Source organism: Oryctolagus cuniculus, chromosome 5, assembly GCF_051225735.1.
Source record: "Oryctolagus cuniculus isolate XC-2025 breed Fujian yellow rabbit chromosome 5, ASM5122573v1, whole genome shotgun sequence".
NCBI classification, from domain to species: Eukaryota; Metazoa; Chordata; class Mammalia; order Lagomorpha; family Leporidae; genus Oryctolagus; species Oryctolagus cuniculus.
Genome location: NC_142871.1, coordinates 74503120 through 74525312, shown reverse-complemented (window position 1 = coordinate 74525312; position 22193 = coordinate 74503120). Strand labels below are relative to the sequence as shown.

Below are 22193 nucleotides of genomic sequence, written 5' to 3'. Positions count from 1 at the left end.
TTATCAGTGTGAGCTCATGGATATGAGTGTACTTTGGGCTATAACCTAGTACTACTCTATGTATTTTATTGCTCAAATAGTTGGAGCTCTAGTAAATGGGAGCTCTTTTCAATTGTGTCTCTGTGACATATCTGTATCAGTGTGGATTTTGTTTTGTTTTGTGTGCATTTATTGTTTACTAGCACTAGAAAACATGATGTTCCATGCTTCCTTTGTATATTTCCTGCCCCAGTCCTAGAACCTTTCATCCAAGCACTTCAAGTTCCTTTTATTAGAAACCAAGATTTTTACCATGTTTAGCAGCATCCTTGACTTCTACTTATTAGATTCTATTAGTAAACTTCCTCCAGTTGTTGTGAAAATCAACAATGTCTCCAGATATTATCATATTTTCCATAGAGGTCATAATGGCCCCTAATGGATAATCATTGTTCCAAAGACAGATCTGCTAAAAATTACAGTAAGATAGTATTATGGAGTATAGAAGGAGCATTTTAGAAGCCTTTGAGCCTGTTTTCTGATATTGGGGAAGAATTCACAAAGGAAGTTTGCTGGAGTAGGCTGCATTTGAATTGGGAACTGATTTGCAATTCTGTTTTATTGTGCAATTATCATGAACCAGACAAAAGGTAATGTTTTATTTGCATTATCTCAGACTGTTCTACCATTAAAATGTCTTTTTACAACTGAAGAAACTAAAATTTATATGGACAAAGTAACTTGCTTAGGGTGCTTAAACTAATCTTGAAGGATCCTGTCAGCCATGTGACTGGAAGGTCTCAAGGCTTCTGATATCTGCCTACACTGCTCAGATCAAGACTGTACAAACTACTTCCTTTGTAAAAGTATGATTCCATCTCATTTTTTATTTATCTTTCTCACTGAATTCTGGATTCTTGAGAGCAGAAGTCTTTCACTGTTCATCCTACATATTTTTTCTTCCAAAATGCATGCAATGTGATAGGTGTTCAATTTATGGTTGAAAGAGTCTATACCATTGAATGTGACACTCTTGTATCCTTCTGGTCAAATTGATGTCCTGGGCAGAGATTTAGCAGAAGACTAAGACACCACTTGGAACACCTTGCATTCCATATCAGAGTGTGTGGTTCAAATCCTAGCTCTTTTGCTTCTGATCCTGCTTCTTGCTAATATACACTTAGGAAACAGCAAGTGATGGCATAAGTACTTGTGTTTCTGCTTCTCACATGAGAGACCTGGATGGAGTTTCAGGTTTCTGGGTTTCAGCCTTGTCCACCCCTGACTACTGCAGGCATTTAGGGACTAAACCAGGGGATATAAGATCTTTGTCTGTCTCTCTGCTTTCAAATAAAATGGTGAGGGGGGAATTGCTGTCTTACAGGTACCTTGGGTGGAGGACTCATTGCTTGGCACACCAGCCAAACTTCAGTAATCTTTTCATCAGTCTGTCTTGATTTTTTACTTTAAGTACCTCAAAATACAGGTCATGGCATCCTCTAACTGATTATGGTCAGTAGCATTTTGCCATGGCTTAGAGTTGCAAAAGAGAAGGAAGAAAAAAATATATCTGTGCTGTTAAAATGCTAGAATGTATTGCTATTTGTTTACACAGATAATATTAATTATTTACTTTTGACAATTCCTTTTCTCCATTTTATTCTTAAAACATTTTAAGAAGTTCTATGAAGATTATAAAAGGTTTGTTTTGCCCTTTCCTTCAATTCTTTTTCTATTCTCCTCCTATTTTATTTTATTTATTATTTATTTGGTGGTGGTGGTACAATCTATCTTCGTATTTACTGAATAAAACAAGGAGGGAAAATGCCCTATAATTCTTTTTTGTTCCTTTCATTTCCCTAAAACTTCTAGATGTACTATTTTCACTTACTATGAAATTTTAAGAGCCTATTGCATTAGAAGTTACTCTATTTGACTCACTTTCTTTTTTTCCTTTCTTTTGCTAAAAATCTGTTCTAATTAAAAAAACAGTAGATCATAGTTAAATAAAACTGTACCCAGGATAACCCTAATTTCCATATGCAGATTTATCTGCACTGACAGCCTTCCCCCCACTACACACACACTCTCTCATTCTCCTTTCCCTCCTCTCCATCTCCCTATTGCATTGTGTCTGACTGATTTTTCAGAGCACCTTCGCTGTTTCCCCCTTCTCGTTCTCTTTCTGTAAAATATCTAGACAGGAAGGAGGTGGCTGCAGAGGCTGAACAAACAATTTCATATTCTGCCTGCAATGTCATCGTTTCTCTCCCCCATTTTAGGGGGCTGAAGTTGCCCAGGAAGGGATCCAGAGGAGCTGGAAAGGAAGGGGGGAGCTCTCCAGAGGCAGCTGCGGTCAGGGGCAGGGACTGCCGCCAGATGTGCTTGCCTTTCTGGGCTTTGATGCGAGAGGGGCAGCAGGAGGAAATATTGGGAGACAAAAGCCCCGGTTTAAATGATCATTTTCTTTATTTAACATGGCAGCAGACACTCTCTGCGTAGGATCTTCTTGCCGAGCATAAACTGGACTTTCCCACTTGCCTGGCAGGAGTCAGACAGCTCCTTGTGTGCTAAATGAGCATCGGAGGTAAGACGCACTGTTTTAGATACTTGATTTTTTTTCCTAATCAATTAATTTTCTTAAATATATGTTTCAGCCTCAATCACAAACTGTATAGTGGGGACAAATCTGTGTTAATTTGCATCTAAAGAGCCAAGAAAAAGCAGAGGTATAATATATTCAACTCAATTGGGGAGGTTAGTTACTTTGTTAATTCTGTGTATGCTGTTTGTTTTTTATGAAGAATATTTGGTTTAACAACAGACTAGTTTCATCATCATCTACCACTGGTGATAATAGTGATGTTCAGACTCTTAAAAAACTTTGCAAAAAGACAGTAAGCTACAAATGCGTGTGCCATATTTTTAGCTCACATAGAAATATTAGAACTCCTATTAAAATGTTAGGGTGTTTTTTTTTAAGCAGAGAAGGAATGAATGCTGCATAATTAAGTACAGTATTTAATTTGGCTGTTGTGAAGCAAAAGAATAAGGTAATAATTTTTATTGTACTAATCAGTCTCAAGATGTTCTCTGTGTTAATTGGGTTAAAAAAATTGCAGTACTTATTAGAAATTCTAATTTCACAATGCAGCACTGACAATAAGCTCAGCCAGTGAATTATTCACATCTTTAATTTGCTCACTTAATGACAGTGTTCTGTAATCAGAGTGCAGAGACTGCTGCCTATGCATTATGTATGATGCTCAGGACTTAAATGCAGGACATTATGAAGCTCTCAGTGGTTTAGTAATTAGTTTTCCACAAGACAGGATTTAGATATTCACAGATAAAAGTCCACAGTTGGATAATGCTAAGGTTGCAACACAAAATAACAAAGGAAAGGAAGCTCAAAGTTTGGACTGAAACTTTGTCTCTAGGGCCTTGTCCACCCTGGAAACAGAATCATACCACCTGAAATAGTTGCCTAGCTCTGATAGCATGTTTGAAAACTGTTTTTGAACAAAGTTGTAGCAGGCAAGGCATTTGAGCAATTTTAGTGGACCAGAGGGGAAAGATAAAACCTTTTTAATTAGTGTTCACAGAAGCCCTGCAATATATCCTCCTAACAAGTCTGTAGTATGCGTAGAAGGCATTCTCAGTGTGCTTTGTAACTTAGTTAGTGCAAATGCAAATTAGGTTACAATAGTGTTTGAATGTAATTGTGTTTATAAAAGGGTTACATGCCCAAATGGAGATTGAGCTTGCTCGTGGTTTTGTTTCAATTGCTTCTGAGGGAAGGTTTGAAAATCAAATGAGATATTAAGTTAATCTGGGCGTGAAAGGAAGTATATCTGAATTTCTTACTTGTCAGTTTGGAATTGACACTTTTGTTTTAATGATGATAAGTTGGTTCTGTCAATGAGTTATCTAACTTTAGTGGACTACCAAAAACCATTAGCAGCATTTTAAATATGTACACTGGCTTTGGGAAATCATTTCAGAGCATCGTTTCCAAAGTTTAATAACTAAACTTGAAATCATTAAAGTGATCTTTAAAATAGAAAAGTTGACTCCTAACTTCTAAACTGAACAGTGATTTCAACAAAATAAAAGTTTTTCATATATGTTTAGGAAGCCATTGCTGTTGTGATAACATAAAACACTTTTTACAAAAGGATACTTTGTTGGGGGAGAAATAGGATATTGAGCAGCTAGGAAGGTGACTTGGCTTTGATTTCGGACTGTATCTGGGTTAGGATCCATAAATGTACAATTTGTAGCAATGAAGTACCAGTGGTGCCAGTGGTAGCTCATTTTTTTTAAAAGAAAATGATTAGAAATTAGGAAAGTTTAGTTCTAGTCACACTTCTGCCACAAAACAACCATGGAGTTAACATGGGGATAAATGAGGTAGGAGAAAAACTGTATTGTTCATTATTGCAAATTTTCATCCAAATTTCTAACATTCTGTAATATAAAAATATTCTCAAGTAAATTAATTTTAGTTTGATTAAATGAAAGTAAGCCACAGGTATTTGGCAGAAAGTAAGATAATTTTGAAGTTTCATGAACATCATTGTAATGTCAACACTCCAAAAAGAGGAGTAGTCATGATGCTTTAGTCAGGGTCTTCCATCCATCACTTAGGTGACACATACATTTATTACTAACCTAATAAGTATTATGCATGGAATGTCTGCCAATTACTAGACTTCAGCCACGTCTCTTGTTTTAGATGATATGAATCAGGTTGAAATCACAGCACTAGAATTTTGGAGCGCTTCTTCACCAAAAATCAATCAAATCAGTGACTGGCTATTAATTAATTTATCCTTTCAACACATTTTGAGCACTTTCAATGCTCAATTTATGAGGCAGTATCTCCATATTCCAGAAGAGAAACTGAAGCTAAAAGAAGTAACTTGGTTATACCACATAACTAGGGAGCAGCCGAGTTGGAATTGATCTAGATTTAGGCTCTCTCAACCACTAGACTACATTGTCGTTCTCAAGATCCAGTGTTAAAGTGCTGATAAGAAAATTGTATGAGATCCCTTCCCTCTAACAGCTTACAGTGATGATGCTTGCATTTTTTCCATGGAGCTCTGTCGTAGGTAAGACTCTTTCTTCTAGTACAGATTATGAGTAACAGCATTGACATTATCTGGAACCAGGCTTAGCTGCTTCTGAACCATTGTTATGGACTGCAAATCACCCAGGAATCTAGTTAAAATACAGATTCTTATGCAGTAGGTCTGAGATAGGGCCCAACAAACTTTTCTAACAAGTTTCCCAGTGATGCAAAGTTATAGTTTTGATAAACTTCCTTTTGGTGAGTTCTAGAATTATTCTTGATTTCAGGTGTATCTAAGGTAGATCCAGTACACCCAATTCCTTACTAAGTCCTTGTCTTCCTTCAATTCTGATATCATTTATGCTGAGGCAAATCTTCCACCTTGGTTTCCTAACTCAGCTTTCTGAAGTCCTGAGTTCCAGCTTACAGTCCTGGCTTCCTGGTTAGCTGTGGCTTAGGCCTTCTCTGATGTGTCTAATTCCACACTCAGTTACCAGCAGTGGCCTTTTCTGAATCTTGTATAACATCATCCTGGTTGAGACTATTCATTTTTTTTTTCTGCATCAGAATCACTCATGAAGTTTATTAAACACCTGCAAGGCCCTTTCAGCCCCACTACTCTAAGATTCTGATTCTGAGGTCAGTCTTAAAAATGTCTTTTCTTCCTTTCTTTCTTTCTTCCTTTCTTTCTCTTACTTTCTTTCTAAGATTCTGAGGTCAGTCTTAAAAATGTCTTTTCTTCCTTTCTTCCTCTTTCTTTCCCTCCCTCCCTCCCTCCCTTCCTCCCTTCCTTCCTTCCTTATTTCTTTTCTTTTCTTTTCACTTCTTTTTTTCTTTTCTTTCTTTTCTTTCTTTCTTTCTTTCTTTCTTTCTTTCTTTCTTTCTTTCTTTCTTTCTTTCTTTCTTTCTCATATTTGATTGTGAAGGACAGCACAAACTGAAAAAAAAAAAACTTCCCTAGCATCTCCTGAAGTTCTCTGACCTGATGGGATATTTTTGGAAAGTGACACTGGCGTGGCTTAGGTTTAAGTTTGCCATACTTTGAGAATATTTTTCTTTGCCTCTATGTTAGCATTGGGAGCACAAAATATGGGAAACATAAAACTTTGCTGAGCTAGTGTCAGGAAGGCTTTGCTGAGTGATTGGCATTTGAATTGGACAGAGGATGAATGAATAGGGTTTTTTTTTTTTTTAAGCCAAAGTAATAGCATATGCAAGGATGTAGAAAAGGATATGAGAAATGTATCTTAAAGAGTAGGACATCTTTTAACAAAAGTGTTGCTTTTAATACATGTTAAGGTAGAAGTAGCAAATACAATTATGCTTGTAAAAAAAAGTAAATGACATTTTTAGGACATTATATGTTAACCCAAAGAGTTCTCGCTTTATTCTCCAGACCATGAGAATCACCAGAAGAAAGATGGAAAGCAAGCTGAAAGATGTGAAATGTTGTTTTTGGGGCACATGAATTTAGTAGGGCAAGGAGACCAGTCAGATGCCAGTAGTAAAAGAGTTTAAGTGAGAAGGGAAAGGATTTTTTCATCATGTCACATGTCTGGCCCTCCTGTCAGCCACTGGTGATATTCTTGTTCACATTTATATTTTATAGCAATAGCCTGCAATTTAGACCTAATTTATAAAATAAGAATTCAGAGACCTCCAAGTTCTTCTCCTATTTTATTCTGTACTGTTGAGATCGCTAGCTCTAGGGTTCTTTCCCCAGGAGCTGCTTAGAGCTTCCATGAAAATTATTTGGTATCAAAATCTAGGCTGGGCTAAAAGGAACTTGAAACCAATTAATGACCAGTAACAATAATGCCAGTGGTTGAGAACTGCGTCTAGACCAGTTGAATGCATTGCTCTTGCCCCAGCTTTGGAGAGAAACTTTGTCTTAATCTTACCCAGCTTCATTTTTTTTAGTTCCTGCCTCTGGATTTGTTCCTTTTAGAGTCAAAACGAAAGTCTGCCATCTTTTAAACATCAGCATAGATTTATTGCTTCGCCAGCTTTCATTCACTCATCTCTTCATGGAAATTTTCTGACAGCTACACATATTTCATCACAGAATGTATTTGGAGATAATAAGCTCACTCTCAGATGTGCGTACACATTTTACCCAGTGTTTGATCCAGTCTAATTCTTCCTGTTTTGCACTTTGGTACTTTCTTGTTTTTAGCTGAAGTGTCTTCCCTAACTCTGAACTTGTATGTGCTTGTATGTAAACTGAAAGATGCCTGTCCACCAAAGATTTCTACTTCATGACTCCTAGAGCTTGTGAATATTAGTGCCTTATATGCCAAAAGTGACACAGCAAATATGACTAAGAATCTTCAGATGGGAAGATGATCCTGGATTATCTGGATGGGCCCAGTGTAATCACAAAGGGCTTTGTAAAAGGTAGGCAGGAAAGTCAGGGTCAGAGGGATTAGGAGGTGTTGCTCTGTTGGACATGAAGACAGAGGGAGAGGCTGTGAGCCAAAGTTTGCAAACATCCTCTGGAAGCCAGAAAAAGAATACAGACAGAATTTACCCTAAAGCCTCCAAGAGGAAGCAGCCCTGTCAACACCTTGACTGCAACCTACTGAGATTGATTTTGGCTTCTTATCTCCAAGACTGGATGACAATGAATGTGTGTTATATTCAGCCACAAAGGGTATGGTAATTTGCTACAGCCGCAATAGGATACTAATAGTTTGGGGCATATGTTTGACTTGTCATGTGTTTATTGGCTGATTGTTGCTTTTCCTTGAATGTCTCTCAGTTTGTGGGTGGGCACACCTATTCTTTCTGAGCTTCCATTTTCTTGCTTAAAGACAAAGGTACTCTCTAGGAGATGAGTGACTGATAAGGCTGTTCTGAGGTGAGATAAGGCCATCAAATACTACACAGTGTCTGATGTATGGTAGATATACAATAAATACAGTTCCTGTCCCTTTATGGGGTTTTTATAAGCTGATTGCTGGGGTTTTACTAGTCCAGTGTTGGGAAAAATTCAAAAGCTATTTTGCATATTAATTGTTCCCAGGATAGAAAAGTTTCATTTAGAATTTATATTAGTAAGTGCTTAGTGCTAGTGACATTTCTAGATTTATTTATTTATTTATTTATTTGACAGGCAGAGTGGACAGTGAGAGAGAGAGAGAGAGAGACAGAGAGAAAGGTCTTCCTTTGCCGTTGGTTCACCCTCCAATGGCCACTGCGACCGGCGTGCTGCGGCCGGCGCACCGCGCTGATCTGAAGGCAGGAGCCAGGTGCTTCTCCTGGTCTCCCATGTGGGTGCAGGGCCCAAGCACTTGGGCCATCCTCCACTGCACTCCCTGGCCACAGCAGAGAGCTGGCCTGGAAGAGGGGCAACCGGGACAGAATCTGGCGCCCTGACCGGGACTAGAACCTGGTGTGCTGGCGCCGCAAGGCGGAGGATTAGCCTATTGAGCCGTGGCGCTGGCCTAGATTTATTTTCTTAAATCCATTGTTAGTCTCATTCAAAAGTTCTTGATTTTTATGACAAAATGTTTTATGTGTGTAAGTAAGTATTTATTTATTTGAGAGGGAGAGAGAAAAGAAGAGGCAGAAGTAGAAGGAGAGAGAGGGAGGGAAAGACCTTCCACTGACTTATTCCCCAGATTATCTACAGTGGTTGGCAGGGACTCAAGTACTTGAGCTAATGTTGCTTCCTAGGGTGCACTTTAGCAGGAAGCTGGAGTCAGGAGCCTGAATAGAGTGTCAAACCCAGTTTCTTTGAAATGGGACACAAGTGTCTTAACCACAGGGCTAAATGCCCACCTTAGTTAATGTTTTGTTTGTTTGTTTGTTTATGGCCATTTCTACACTGTACAGACTAAACTAAAGCTTAAAGCATCCATTTTTTTCTTTGTCAGAATTCCTTTTCCTTCTTCCACCCCATTTTCTGAGTGTGTCTTTAGACACACACATGGACACTGTCTACTTATAGTCAACAGTACAATTAGTGTCCTATAAACAAGATTCTGTAAGGATTAAAGAAGAATACAGAGTACTATACAGTGTAAATTGTTGACCTATTTTTGTGCTAACATGGTTATGAGCTCTTTAAGAATAATTGTGTTAATTATTTCTTTGGATCCTAAAAGCTTTACAAGATTTGTTAAATAGATGAGTAAATAAAAGTTGAAAAATTAGGAGCAAGACAGAGAAGTGGATTTGGAGAAAAGAAAGAGCCAGACCCAAATTTGTTAGTTCTCTGGTAGGATCACCAAATGTTTATCTCAGAAATGGTTCCATGTCAGCTGGTTGTGCTCCTTTCTGGAGGTTCTAGGGAAGACTCTGGTTCCTGTTCTTTGAGTTGCTGGCAGAGTTCAGTTCCTTGTGGTGGTGGGGATGGGACTCTGTTTTCTGGCTTGCTTGGTCTGAGAACAATTTCCAGTGTCAAAAGGCCATCTATATTCCTTAACTCATGTCCTCCTTCTTCCATCAAGACTCACAGCGAGTCTTGAGCAAGTCAAGACCTTTTCTCACTTCAAATCTCTCTTCCTTTTTGCATGTCATCTGACCAGCTCTTCTGCTACCCTCTTACAGCTTGAAGGACCAATGTTATTTCATTGGACCCACCTGGATAATCTAGGATAACCCCCCCCAACTAAATCAAGGGTGGAGAATGTCTAGCCCACAGGCCACATAAGCTATGCAAAATATTTCTGTTGGGCCCTGTCAAGGCCCAAACTGCAGCAGGACTCAAAATTCAATAAATCTATAGTAGGCTAGTTTTTTAAAAAGATTTATTTGTTTCTTTGAAAGTCAGAGCTACAGAGAGGCAGAGGCAGAGAGGGAGAAAGATCTTCTATCCACTGGTTCACTCCCATAATGGCTGCAAACGCCAGAGCTCTGCAGATCCAGAGCCAAGAACCAGGAGCTTCCCAAGTGGGTACAGGGACCCAAGGACTTGGGCCATTTTCTACTGCTTTCCCAGGACACAGCAGAGAACTGAATTGGAAGTGTAGCAGCCGGGACTCAAACCAGTGCCCATATGGGATACTGGCACTACAGGCAGTGGCTTTACCTGCTGCACCACAGCACTGACCCTAGCAGACTAATTTTTTAGTTCATACTTTTGTATGGACCGTGAATGATGTTGTAAATCTCCAAATGGCCCTTGGAAGAAAAAAGGGCACCCATCCTTCTAAACAACTTTATCTTGGTCACATCTGCAAATTTCCTTTGCCTTTGAGGTAATGAATTCACAGGTCTGACCATTAAAGGTGGATAACTTTAAGGGACCATTATTTTGCCTACCACAAAATCTTTGTGGGAGATTGGTGTTACATTTTTTCCCTGTAAAGATTTTGTTTCCTTCCTTATTTATTTGAAAGGAAGAGAGAGATCTTCCATCTTCTGGTTCACTCCTCACATTCTTGCAATAGCCAGGGCTGGGCCAGGCCAAAATCAGGAGCATAGAATTCATCTGGGTTTCCCACCTGAGTGGCAGGTACCCAAGCACTTGGGCATCTTCTGCTGCTTTCCCAAGCGCATTAGCAGGGAAATGGACAGAAAGTAGAACAAGCCAGGACTTGATTCCATGCCCTATGGGATGCCTGTATTGCCTCTGGCAGCTTACCACAACACTGGCCTCACCCCCACACATTCTGAATTGTTTATTAAACTACTTAGGCTAGTCCCTGTACTTTAGTCTGAATCAACTTTTTACAGATTCTAAAAGAATATTTTCCCTCTAAATTTTTTGTCCTGGTAACCTGATATGGTTTCTAGTACCAAGCATTTTGAGACATCAAAAATGTGGACTAAGTCAATACTAGGTAGGAACAGGGCTTAGAAAGTTGTTTTGTGCCAGGATGCCTTTTATTCTCTGATGACGACCTTATAAGAGATTAACACAGGAATGGGGCTGACTCCTATAGTGTGTTCAGGAGTCCATATTCCAGTATTCAAGGGGAAATAGTTCCAAGTCTGAGGTAAACTACCATTAGTATAAAAATGTACTTAAGGCCGGCGCTGCGGCTCACTAGGCTAATCCTCCGCCTTGCGGCGCCGGCACACCAGGTTCTAGTCCCGGTCGGGGCGCCGGATTCTGTCCCGGTTGCCCCTCTTCCAGGCCAGCTCTCTGCTGTGGCCAGGGAGTGCAGTGGAGGATGGCCCAAGTGCTTGGGCCCTGCACCCCATGGGAGACCAGGAGAAGCACCTGGCTCCTGCGTTCGGATCAGCGCAGTGCGCCGGCCGCAGCACGCCGGTCGTGGTGGCCATTGGAGGGTGAACCAACGGCAAAGGAAGACCTTTCTCTCTGTCTCTCTCTCTCTCTCTCTCACTGTCCACTCTGCCTGTCAAAAAAAAAAAAAAAAAAAAAAAAAAAAAAAAAAAGTCTGCAGTGTAAGAAAATCTTCTGCTGCCTTTCCAGGCATACTAGCATAGAGCTGGGTCAGAAGTGGAGCAGCTGGGATGAGAACTGGTGCCAACATGGGGTGCTGGCATTGCAGGCAGTGGCTTAACAAAGTGGACCCCCCATAAGCCAAAATCTGTAAAAAATTTTTTTCAACTAAAGCTTGTAGGCAGGAATTTTGATTGCACTCTTTTTTTTAAATGTTGTATCCTTAAAAGCTGCTTTTCCAAAGAAACAGTATCTGTCTTTCCTTTAAGCCCAGATGTGCTTCTTCTTCAGTATTCTTGTTGTCATCATGATAGCTGCCTACCACAGGAAGATGCTTCCAAACAGCTTTGCCTTGGTCTCCATGACTGTCTCTAGACTCACTGTTGAGCTCTTTACAATAAGCCACTTTTTGCATCATACAACATTTCTGAGACCTAAGCTTTGCATTTTGGTTATTATTCTACAGATGGGAAAACTGAAGTTCTGAGTGAGTGATTGTGTCCAAAACTCATTAAAAATATCCTTTATACAACACCCAACTTATTTATATTTTCTTGTGGGGAGAGAATATAAATAACATCAATGGCAGCACTTTACATCTCTATAGTACTTTAGAAATTTCTCTTTCCATCCTAGCCCCTGCATATTACAGATGTTTTTCTAGAAGACTAATATGGTAATGATGATAGTAATATTTGTTAAAAAAAAACCCTGCCATATCACAGGCCACTGTGCTAAGTGCCTCATATGTATTATCTCATTTTATCCTCACAGCAATTCTATGAAGTAGAAATTATTATCCTCATTTTTAAGATGAGAAAATGAGGCTTACAGAGATTAAATAGCTTGCCCAAGGTTACTGCTGCTTAAACCAAAGCAATCTAACTGCAAATTTCTGTCCCCTAACCACTCTGCTCTGCTGCTTGCCTTGTACCTAAGGCTCTTCTTGTTTCCTACAGTGTTTCTTCTTTTTAGAAAGCAGTTGCAGGAGAATGACTTCTGCATTAATACTGTGCTATTAAGAAGCACTGCTGCTGACCAACCCCTTCAAACTTCAATGTGTCTGAAAATTATTTTCTCAGATGGCCCTATACTTTTCTGAAATTTAGTCTAATTATTATAGAATGTAAAATAAATGAATTGCAGTAGCTTAGTGGCTAAAACCCTAAAAGCTGGCATCATCCATGAATATTTATGTCATCATTTCTCAACTTATTTTTATATAAAATTAGATATTATAACACTAGTTGTATTAACAAAAGTATATGGTACCTTATATTTGTACTTCTTAAAATTGTGGGATATATCAGACAGCATCTTTATTTTTGTTTCTTGGAACTTCCTACAGAATTGAGTAATTATTGCCCATGGAGGTTTCCAACTAGATAACACAACTCCATGTTGACTTTTTTTTTTTTTTGCCAGTCTTTTTTTTTTTTTATCTTTTATTTAATGAATATAAATTTCCAAAGTACGGCTTATGGATTACAATGGCTTCCACCCCATAACGTCCCTCCCACCCGCAACCCTCCCCTTTCCCACTCCCTCTCCCCTTCCATTCACATCAAGATTCATTTTCGATTCTCTTTATATACAGAAGATCAGTTTAGTATACATTAAGTAAAGATTTCAACAGTTTGCTCCCACACAGAAACATAAAGTGAAAAATAATAGATGATTTTTTTAAATGATGATGAAATCAGATCAGACCTATTGTCATGTTTAATCCCAGTGAGAGTCAAGTTGGGAATTGATAATTTCTTCTTTTTTTTTGTTTTAACAGAAGATCAGTTTAGTATACATTAAGTAAAGATTTCAACAGTTCGCACCCCCATAGAAACACAAAGTGAAATATACTGTTTGAGTACTCGTTATAGCATTAAGCCTCAATGTACAGCACATTAAGGACAGAGATCCTACATGAGGAGTAAGTGCACAGTGACTCCTGTTGTTGACTTTACCAATTGACACTCCTGTTTATGGCATCAGTAATCTCCCTATGCACCAGTCATGAGTTTCCAAGGCTATGGAAGCCCCCTGAGTTCTCCGACTCTTATCTTGTTTAGATAAGGTCATAGTCAAAGTGGAGGTTCTCTCCTCCCTTCAGAGAAAGGTACCTCCTTCTTTGAAGACCCATTCTCCTTCTCCACTCATTTCCCATCCCTCACACCTGTTTCTGAGAGCACTTCCCACTCAAACTACCTGCCTGCAAGCATTTTTCTTAGGTTTTTAGAGGGACCCAGGCATATATGTATAGCAATACTAATCTCTCTCATTTCCTATCATTTAAAGATCATTGCAAACCCAATGATTCAAGGAAAGTTCATATAAAATTGTGGATATCTGAAAAGCAGAACTCTAAATTTTATTGGCTTCAACTGAATAATTTTACATCAAGAGTTGAAATTTATTGTAGTGATTCATGAATGTAACAGGAGATGAAATACTAGCAAGTTGCCTTCATCTCTGGAGGTAGGAGACTGGAATGGATAACTTTTTTGAGAAATACTAAGGATTTTGGTGATTATTTGCTCAGAGACAGGCTCTTCTTTTGTAGAAGGAGTGTTCTCAGGAAAGTATGTGTAGGGCACACCTGTATCTCAAAGTTTGCTGTAATTTAAAAGCAGAGTTTTCTTGTGGTGACGCCAGTATCATCTTCACCTGGCATTCTGCCTTAAATGCATTGGCCTTCTCAGTTTCAGTAACTCTCATGGTTGCATGGAGGTTGCTTGTAAGGTAGTCCAGAAGTTCTTTAAAACTACGTATGGACCAACTATATAAAAATGTCTTGGATAGCTTTTCAAAAATAGATGTTTCTGAGTTCTACCATTGGGTATTTAGATTGGGGCTGGGCTTGTTCGGGTATGTGAGTGCCAGGTATGTAGTCAGTGTTGAGTGACTCCACATTAGTAGCTAGCAAATGCTACAAATTAGAGATTTTTTTCCACCTCAAGAGCTCGTTATAAAATATTTACTAACACATCACTGGACTGGGGCCATGGACCTAGTATAACGTCCTACTCAGGTAAGGAATCTGCTTTTTAGGAAGTTTTTTAGTGTTTCTATTTCTGATTTAATATGAGCTATTCATCTGATGGTAGTATTGGCAATTTATCCACATTTTCTTTGCAAATATAATTTTTAAGTTACGTCTGTTAACGTTTTTATTTGAAATATTGCTATTGAAATTAGTTTAATAGGGGCTGGTGCTGTGGCATAATGGATAAAGCCGCCGCCTGCAGTGCCAGCATGCCATATGGGCGCTGGTTCTGAGTCCTGGCTGCCCATTTCCGATCCAGCTCTTTGCTATGGCCTGGGAAAGCAGTAGAAGATGGCCCAAGTGCTTGGGCCTTTGCACCCACTTGGGAGACCCTGAAGAAGCTCCTGGCTCCTAGCCTCAGATCTGCCCATCTCAGGCCATTGTAGCTATTTTGGGAGAGAACCAGTGATGGAAGACCTCTCTCTCTCTTTCTCTCCCCTCCACCCCCTTTCTTTGCCTTTGTCTCTCTGTAACTTTGCTTTTCAAATAAGTAAATAAATCTTTAACTGATCCTCTGTAAAAAAAAAAAAAAAAGAAATTATCAACTCCCAACTTGACTCTCACTGGGATTAAACATGACAATAGGTCTGATCTGATTTCATCATCATTTAAAAAAAATCATCTATTATTTTTCACTTTATATTTCTATGTGGGAGCAAACTGTTGAAATCCTTACTTAAGGTATACTAAGCTGATCTTCTGTATATTAAGATAATCGAAAATGAATCTTGATGTGAATGGAAGGGGAGAGGGAGTGGGAAAGGGGAGGGTTGTGGGTGGGAGGGACGGTATGGGGGGGAAGCCATTGTAATCCATAAGCTGTACTTTGGAAATTTATATTCATTAAATAAAAGTTAAAAAAAAGATGAAGAAATTAGTTTAATAAAAATACCAGTTTGACTTGTACTACAGTAACTAATGTAAATAACCTATTTTCTGAAAAGCAATTCACATTAATTTAACTTGCTCTGTGTTACTATTCTACAAAAGTAAAATATCTATCTGGTTTGGTTTCATCACAGTTATTTTTTTAACTTTTATTTAATAAATATAAATTTCCAAAGTATAGATTTGGATTACAGTGGCTTCCCCCACCCCATAACTTCCCTCCCACTCACACCCCTCCCATCTCCTGCTCCCTCTCCCATCCCATTCACATCAAGATTCATTTTCAATTATCTTTATATACAGAAGATCAATTTAGTATATATTAAGTAAAGATTTCAACAGTTTGTACTCACACAGAAACACAAAGTGTAAAGTACTGTTTGAGTACTAGTTATTGCATTAATTTACACTGTACAACACATTAAGGACAGAGATCCTACATGAGGAGTAAGTGCACAGTGACTCCTGTTGTTGACATAACAATTGACACTCTTGTTTATGGCATCAATAATCACCTGAGGCTCTTGTCATGGGTTGCCAAGGCTATGGAAGCCTGTTGAGTTTGCCAACTCCGATCTTATTTAGACAAGGTCATATTCAAAGTGGAGGTTCTCTCCTCCCTTCAGAGAAAGGTACCTCCTTCTTTGATGGCCCTGTTCTTTCCACTGGGATCTCACTTGCAGAGATTTTTCATTTAGTTTTTTTTTTTTTTTTTTTTTTTTTTGCCAAACTGTCTTGGCTTTCCATGCCTAAAATACTCTCATGGGCTTGTCAGCCAGATTTGAATGCCTTAAGGGCTGATTCTGAGGCCAGAGTCATCACAGTTTTTAAAAGTTATTTTAATAGAATCTTGGACCATAATTAGCTTCCAAAATATTATAATTTAATGAATTATTACCATGCTAAACCAAATAGTTACCATGGCAAGATTTCATCTGATATTTGGGGATGAGAGAGGTGGTTTAATTAGAGAAGGATGCCTATCTCTTCTCCCCAGGGGCATCCATATTATTAAGCCTTACACAGGTGAGGTTGGAGAATTCAGTACTTATTTACAAGGAGAAGGAGCAATGATTCTGAATTCTATGCCTATATTTCAGTAACTGGCAATGGTGACTTAAAGACAACTTATTGATGCATGCCATTTGTAATAGAGTTTGTACTGATAAACTGGAAAGACAGAACTTATAATTTGGTGTTAACAAAAAGAGAAACATCAAATTATTCAATATGAATAGTATTCTCAAAATTGAATTAGATGTGAGAAAGAAATGGATTCTGGCCTCAGCCTTATCATTTCCTATTCAAGTGCCATGGATCAAGTCACATAATCTTTCTCAGCATTGATTTTTTTTTTCTTGAAACTAGTCTATGTATATCTCTTATTCTGAGGATCAAATGAGATAATGCATGTGGGAACACTTTGAATACTCTACATTACTTTTCAAGTGCAATAAATCCTTAAACCTTAAGCTTTTTTATTTCAAGATTTAGGAAGAATATTATCTTTTACTGAAATGATTAAGGCTAAACATATAAAATATCTAGTTTTGATAAATCCCTTGTTAGAACTTTATTATTTAGTGAGTCTTAATTTCCCACTGACAGATGTGTTTTCCTTCTTTTGGATGCCATCTTGAATTATGAAATGACTTTCCAAATTTAAATTTCTCTTAATAGCCACATGTATTATTTTGCAGGTATTTCATGGAACAATGACTATAATCTTTAAATATATGTGAGTGTGGTAATCTAAATAAGGAAAATAATGGCTATCATTATGTGTTATTGTTTTTGAGGAATTATGCTACAATTAAAGTAGTTATTAGTAATGTCTCTTTTTTTTCAGATGGACAAACTAGGGTTTAGGCATATTCAACTCTTCAAAGTCTAACAATAAAATCATAAAGCTAGAACTCACAAATTATTCTACCTAAAATTCAAACTCAAACTCTAAAATGCTAATATTGGTTCTTGCATTACTCATCTTATCTTTAGTCTCATCTGAATCTCACCTTCATCACTGTTTTTTTGTGCGTATGTAGGTGGGTTTAACAGTGGCTGTGAACTATATAATATCCTGGTAGTCAATTATTTCTGTCAATTACAGTCATGCTAATTTCTAGCTGTAATAAGTGGTATTTTCTCACTAAATCCATATTTGAAGATGAAGTGAAAATTTCCCCCAAGGGGTACCATTATTTGGCTTACTGGAAGAAAATAATAATCACAATTCTTACTAGTTGAATGCCCACATATTTATATTTTTAGATTTATAATCCTTAAAAAAGCCATATATAATCATTTTATAGATAAGTTGCTATTATGAAGAACACCTCCTCTGAGGGTCACTGTTGCTGAGTGGCAGAGCTAGAATTGAAACTAATATCTTATATCCTGGGCCTATTGTTTTCTCATGAACAACACAAAAAACATACCATGTATGGAATATTTGGGAATCCCCTGTTAGAATTGATTATTTCTGAATTCCATAGCTTTGTTGACTGAGTGGGAAGTCAAGCCATGCTACATTTATGATTAATTGACAAACTGATGTTAGAATTGTAGTAGCTATCCCAAGAACAAGCCAAATACTCTGTGAGACAAATACTCTTGTAATTGACATTTAAACTACTTAGTAGAATTCTGATGATATTCAAAATTTTGTTGGTGTGAGTTTTAGGGTTTGTAAAATGAAATTTGAATTGTAAAGAATGATGGTATTTTAGTGTCAAATATTCTAAGATCCTACATTTTGTTTGGAAACAACCATATTGAAACATGGGAGGTGAGTTTGAGAGGGTGCAGTAACCTCATTTTGTTCATTGTTTTGTAATTTTTGTCATGCAAAACTTAAAGGAGCTAATTATCATTACTTTATATCATTATTCAGAGGGGATAAGCAGATTTTGTTTTCTTGACTAGAGGTTAATATAGTACATCTCCCCTAAAAGCGAAGTCATTTTCATAGGCGGAGATGATGTACAATGTAATACTTTATCCATTTCAGTATTTTTTTTGTTCTTGTACCATTGGTTGAACTCTGTAATTAACACACAATTATTCTTAGGTGTTTAAATTAACTGAAAAGTGATCCCTCTTAGGAATTTGGAAAACATTATGCTGAGTGAAATAAGCCAATCCCAAAGGGACAAATACCACTTGTTCTCCTTGATAGGTGACAACTAACTGAGCACCAAAAAGGAAACCTGTTAAAGTGAAATGAACACTATGAGAAACGGTGACTTGATCAGCCCTCACCCTGACTGTTGATGAGGAACTTGATATGTTATCCCTCTTAGTATTTTTTTTGTTTGTTCTACTTAATACCTTTGGTTGAATACTGTAATCAATACACAATTCTTCTTAAGTGCTGAAACTTAGCTGAAAAGTGATCGCTGTTAAATATAAGAGTGGGAATAAGAAAGGGAAGAGATGTGCAATTCGGGACATGCTCAAGCTGACTTACCTCAAACGGTAGAGTTAGAAACATACCAGAGGATTCCAATTCAATCCCATCAAGGTGGCATGTACCAATGCCATCTCACTAGTCCAAGTGATCAATTTCTGTTCACAATTGATCATAATGATAGGACTAAGAACCAAAGGGATCACAGAAACAAGACTTGTGTCTGCAAATACTAGCTGATAGAATAAAAAAGGGAGAGAATGATCCAACATGGGAAGTGAGATACACAGCAGACCCATAGAATGGCAGATGTCCTAAACAGCACTCTGGCCTCAGATCAGCCCTTAAGGCATGTGGATCTGGCTGAAAAGCCCATGAGAGTATTTCAGGCATGGAAAGCCAAGACACTCTGGGGAAAAAAAAAAAAAAAACCTAAATGAAAGATCTCTGCGAGTGAGATCCCAGTGGAAAGAATGGGTCATCAAAGAAGGAGGTACCTTTCTCTGAAGGGAGGAGAGAACTTCCACTTTGACCATGGCCTTGTCTAAATATGATCAGAGTCAGTGAACTCAGGGAGCTTCCATAGCCTTGGCAGCTCATGACAAGAGCCTAGGGTGATTACTGAGGCCATAAACAAGAGTGTCAATTTGTTAAGTCAACAACAGGCGTCACTGTGCACTTACTCCTCATGTAGGATCTTTGTCCTTAGTGTGCCGAACATTGACATTTAATGCTATAACTAGTACTCAAACAGTATTTTTCACTTTATGTTTCTGTGTGGGAGCAAACTGTTGAAATCTTTACTTAAGATATGCTAAACTGATCTTCTGTATATAAAGAGAATTGAAAATGAATCTTGATGTGAATGGAAGGGGAGAGGGAGTGGGAAAGGGGAGGGTTGCGGGTGGGAGGGACGGTATGGGGGGGAAGCCATTGTAATCCATAAGCTGTACTTTGGAAATTTATATTCATTAAATAAAAGTTTAAAAAAAAACAAAAAAAGTAAAAATAATCAAAAAACAAACAAAAAATAAAAAAAATAAAAAAATTTATAATTACAAAACTGAAGCTAATGTACCAATTAAAAGTGCCAATTTGGCAGGATTTTTTTTAAAAACAAATATTGTGTTTCTTATATTTATTTTTATCTTATATTTATATTTATATTCTTATATTTATATTTATTATGGGAGATTTTATTCATGTGTAGGAAGTCAAAAATTATCTCAGGTAAAATGGGAGTGAATGCTTATTATTTCTAGTGTTTGAAGTTAATGGTATTTTTGTGGTTATGGTACAGTTTTCTCAGAAATTAGGGACAAATATCATCTACATACATGTTGAGAATGTTTAGACCATTTAAAAAATTACATTTCTTTTTTTAAGATTTATCCATTTATTTTGAAAGAGTTACAGAGAAAGAGAGAGACCTTCCATTCACTGGTTCAGTCCCCACATGGCTTTAAAGGCCAACACGGGAAAAAGTTGAAGCCAGGAGCTTCATCCAGGTTTCCCAAGTGGGTTGCAGGGGACCAAACATCTGGGCCACCCTCTGCTGCTTTACGTTGGCCATTAATAGGGTGCTGGATAGGAAGTGGAGCAGCTGAGACCCTAACCAGCACCCAAATGGGATGTCAAGACCCTAGTCACTGACTTTACCCACTACGCCACAATGCCAACCTAAGCTTATATTTCTTAATGTGATAACTTATGTAAAATCATTTCTGAGTTTAAAAAGCAAATTTGAGTTTGAGTTCTGATTCTACTCCCAATTCCAGCTTCATGTTAAATCCTCAGAAGGCAATAGGTGATGACTCAAGTAGTTGGATCTCTTCCACTCATGTGGGAAACTGAGTTGGTGACCCTTGGGTTCAGCTTGGCTCAAACATGGCTGGTACAAGCATTTGGGGAGTGAACCAGGGATGGGAGATATCTCTCTGTCTGCCTTACAAATAAAATAAATTTAAAAAATATAAAATATGCATAATTAAAATTGGTTTACCGTTGTTCTCAACCCGAGGCCAAAAATATTACCTGTTGTTTGTGTGTATACTTACACAGATATTATATTAAATATAAGCAAGCAAGGATTGTTCCTGCCACATCTCTGTTGTGTAGCCCTCTTTACACATGCTATTACAACTTACACTTAGTTTGGAACATTGGTCCCACAAAAATGTTTATGAGAAATGTAATTAAAATATATTTATTCTGGTGCAAAACATGAGGTCCATGCATAAAAGTAGACTTAAAGTTGATGGAAAACGTTTTTTATGAAAAAAATTATGCATAGATTCCAATGTTTTTTGAGACCAAAATAAGCTTAGCATCTTATAATTCAGTTTTCCCATGAACCTTTTTAAATTTTTTTTATTTATATGAAAGGTAGAGTGACAGAGAGATAGAGAGACAGAGGGAGAGAAAGAATCTTCTATCATCTGGATCACTCTCCAAATGGCCACAGTAGCCAGGGTTGGAACAGGCTGAAGGCTCCATGGCATTCCAATATGGGATGCTGGTGTCACAGGTGATGTCTTAACCCACTGTGCCACAACACTGGACCCTCCCATGAACTTTCTGAAGTACCTTGTCATCTTGGAGATTATTTCAAAGCTGAGGTAATGAGTTTACTCATTACTGATAAGTATTGCCTTTGTAGATATTTCTTTTTTTCCTTTATTTTAAGATTTATTTATTTGAAAGTCAGAGTTACACAGAGAGAGGAGATGCAGAGAGAGAGAGAGGTCTTCCATTCGCTGGTTCACTCTCCAGTTGGCCTCAATGGCCAGAGCTGTACCCATCCGAAGCCAGGAGCCAGGAGCTTCTCCCAGGTCTCCCGTGCAGATGCAGGAGCCCAAGCACTTGGGCCATCTTCTGCTTTCCCAGGCCATAGCAGAGAGGTGCATTGGAAGCAGAGCAGCTAGGTCTTGAACTGGCATCCCTATGGGATGCCGGCGCTTCAGGCAAGGGCATCAACTCACTGTGCCACAGCACTGGCCCCTTTGTAGATATTTCATAATTGATTTAACTAGTTTTTGCTAGGCACATTTAGGTAGTTTCCAATTTCTTATGACAAACCATATTGCTCTGAGCAACCTTTTATACAGATCTTTGCTTCCATAAGAAATTATGTCTTTGGGAAAAATTTTTTAAGTTGCTAGAATAAAAGCATATGTTTCTGTAATTTTGTCAAATATTTTTAAGTTACCTTCTAAAGATATTGTGCTAATTTATACTTTGGCCTGCATTGTTGAAAAATGCCTGTGTCTCTACTGTGTGGCCAGAGTATTATTAATTTTTAAAAATTTTATTTAAGTTATACAAGTTTCATGTATTTCATATACACAGATTTTAGAACATAGTGAGACTTCCCCCTCTACGCTCCCTCCCATTCACACTCCATCACTTTTCCCTCCTCCTTCTCACTTTCCCACTCTTAATTTTT

The 22193-nt window shown here is 37.9% G+C and overlaps 1 long non-coding RNA gene across 1 annotated transcript in view; it reads left to right on the top strand.

Moving 5' to 3' along the window:
- Positions 1–2104: 2104 nt before the first annotated feature.
- Positions 2105–22193, top strand: part of LOC149126554 (uncharacterized) — a 519369-nt gene continuing 499280 nt past the window's right edge. Inside the window, exon 1 of the long non-coding RNA XR_016233841.1 lies at positions 2105–2566. This is a non-coding gene — a long non-coding RNA (uncharacterized LOC149126554). The remainder of the gene's footprint in view (positions 2567–22193) is intronic.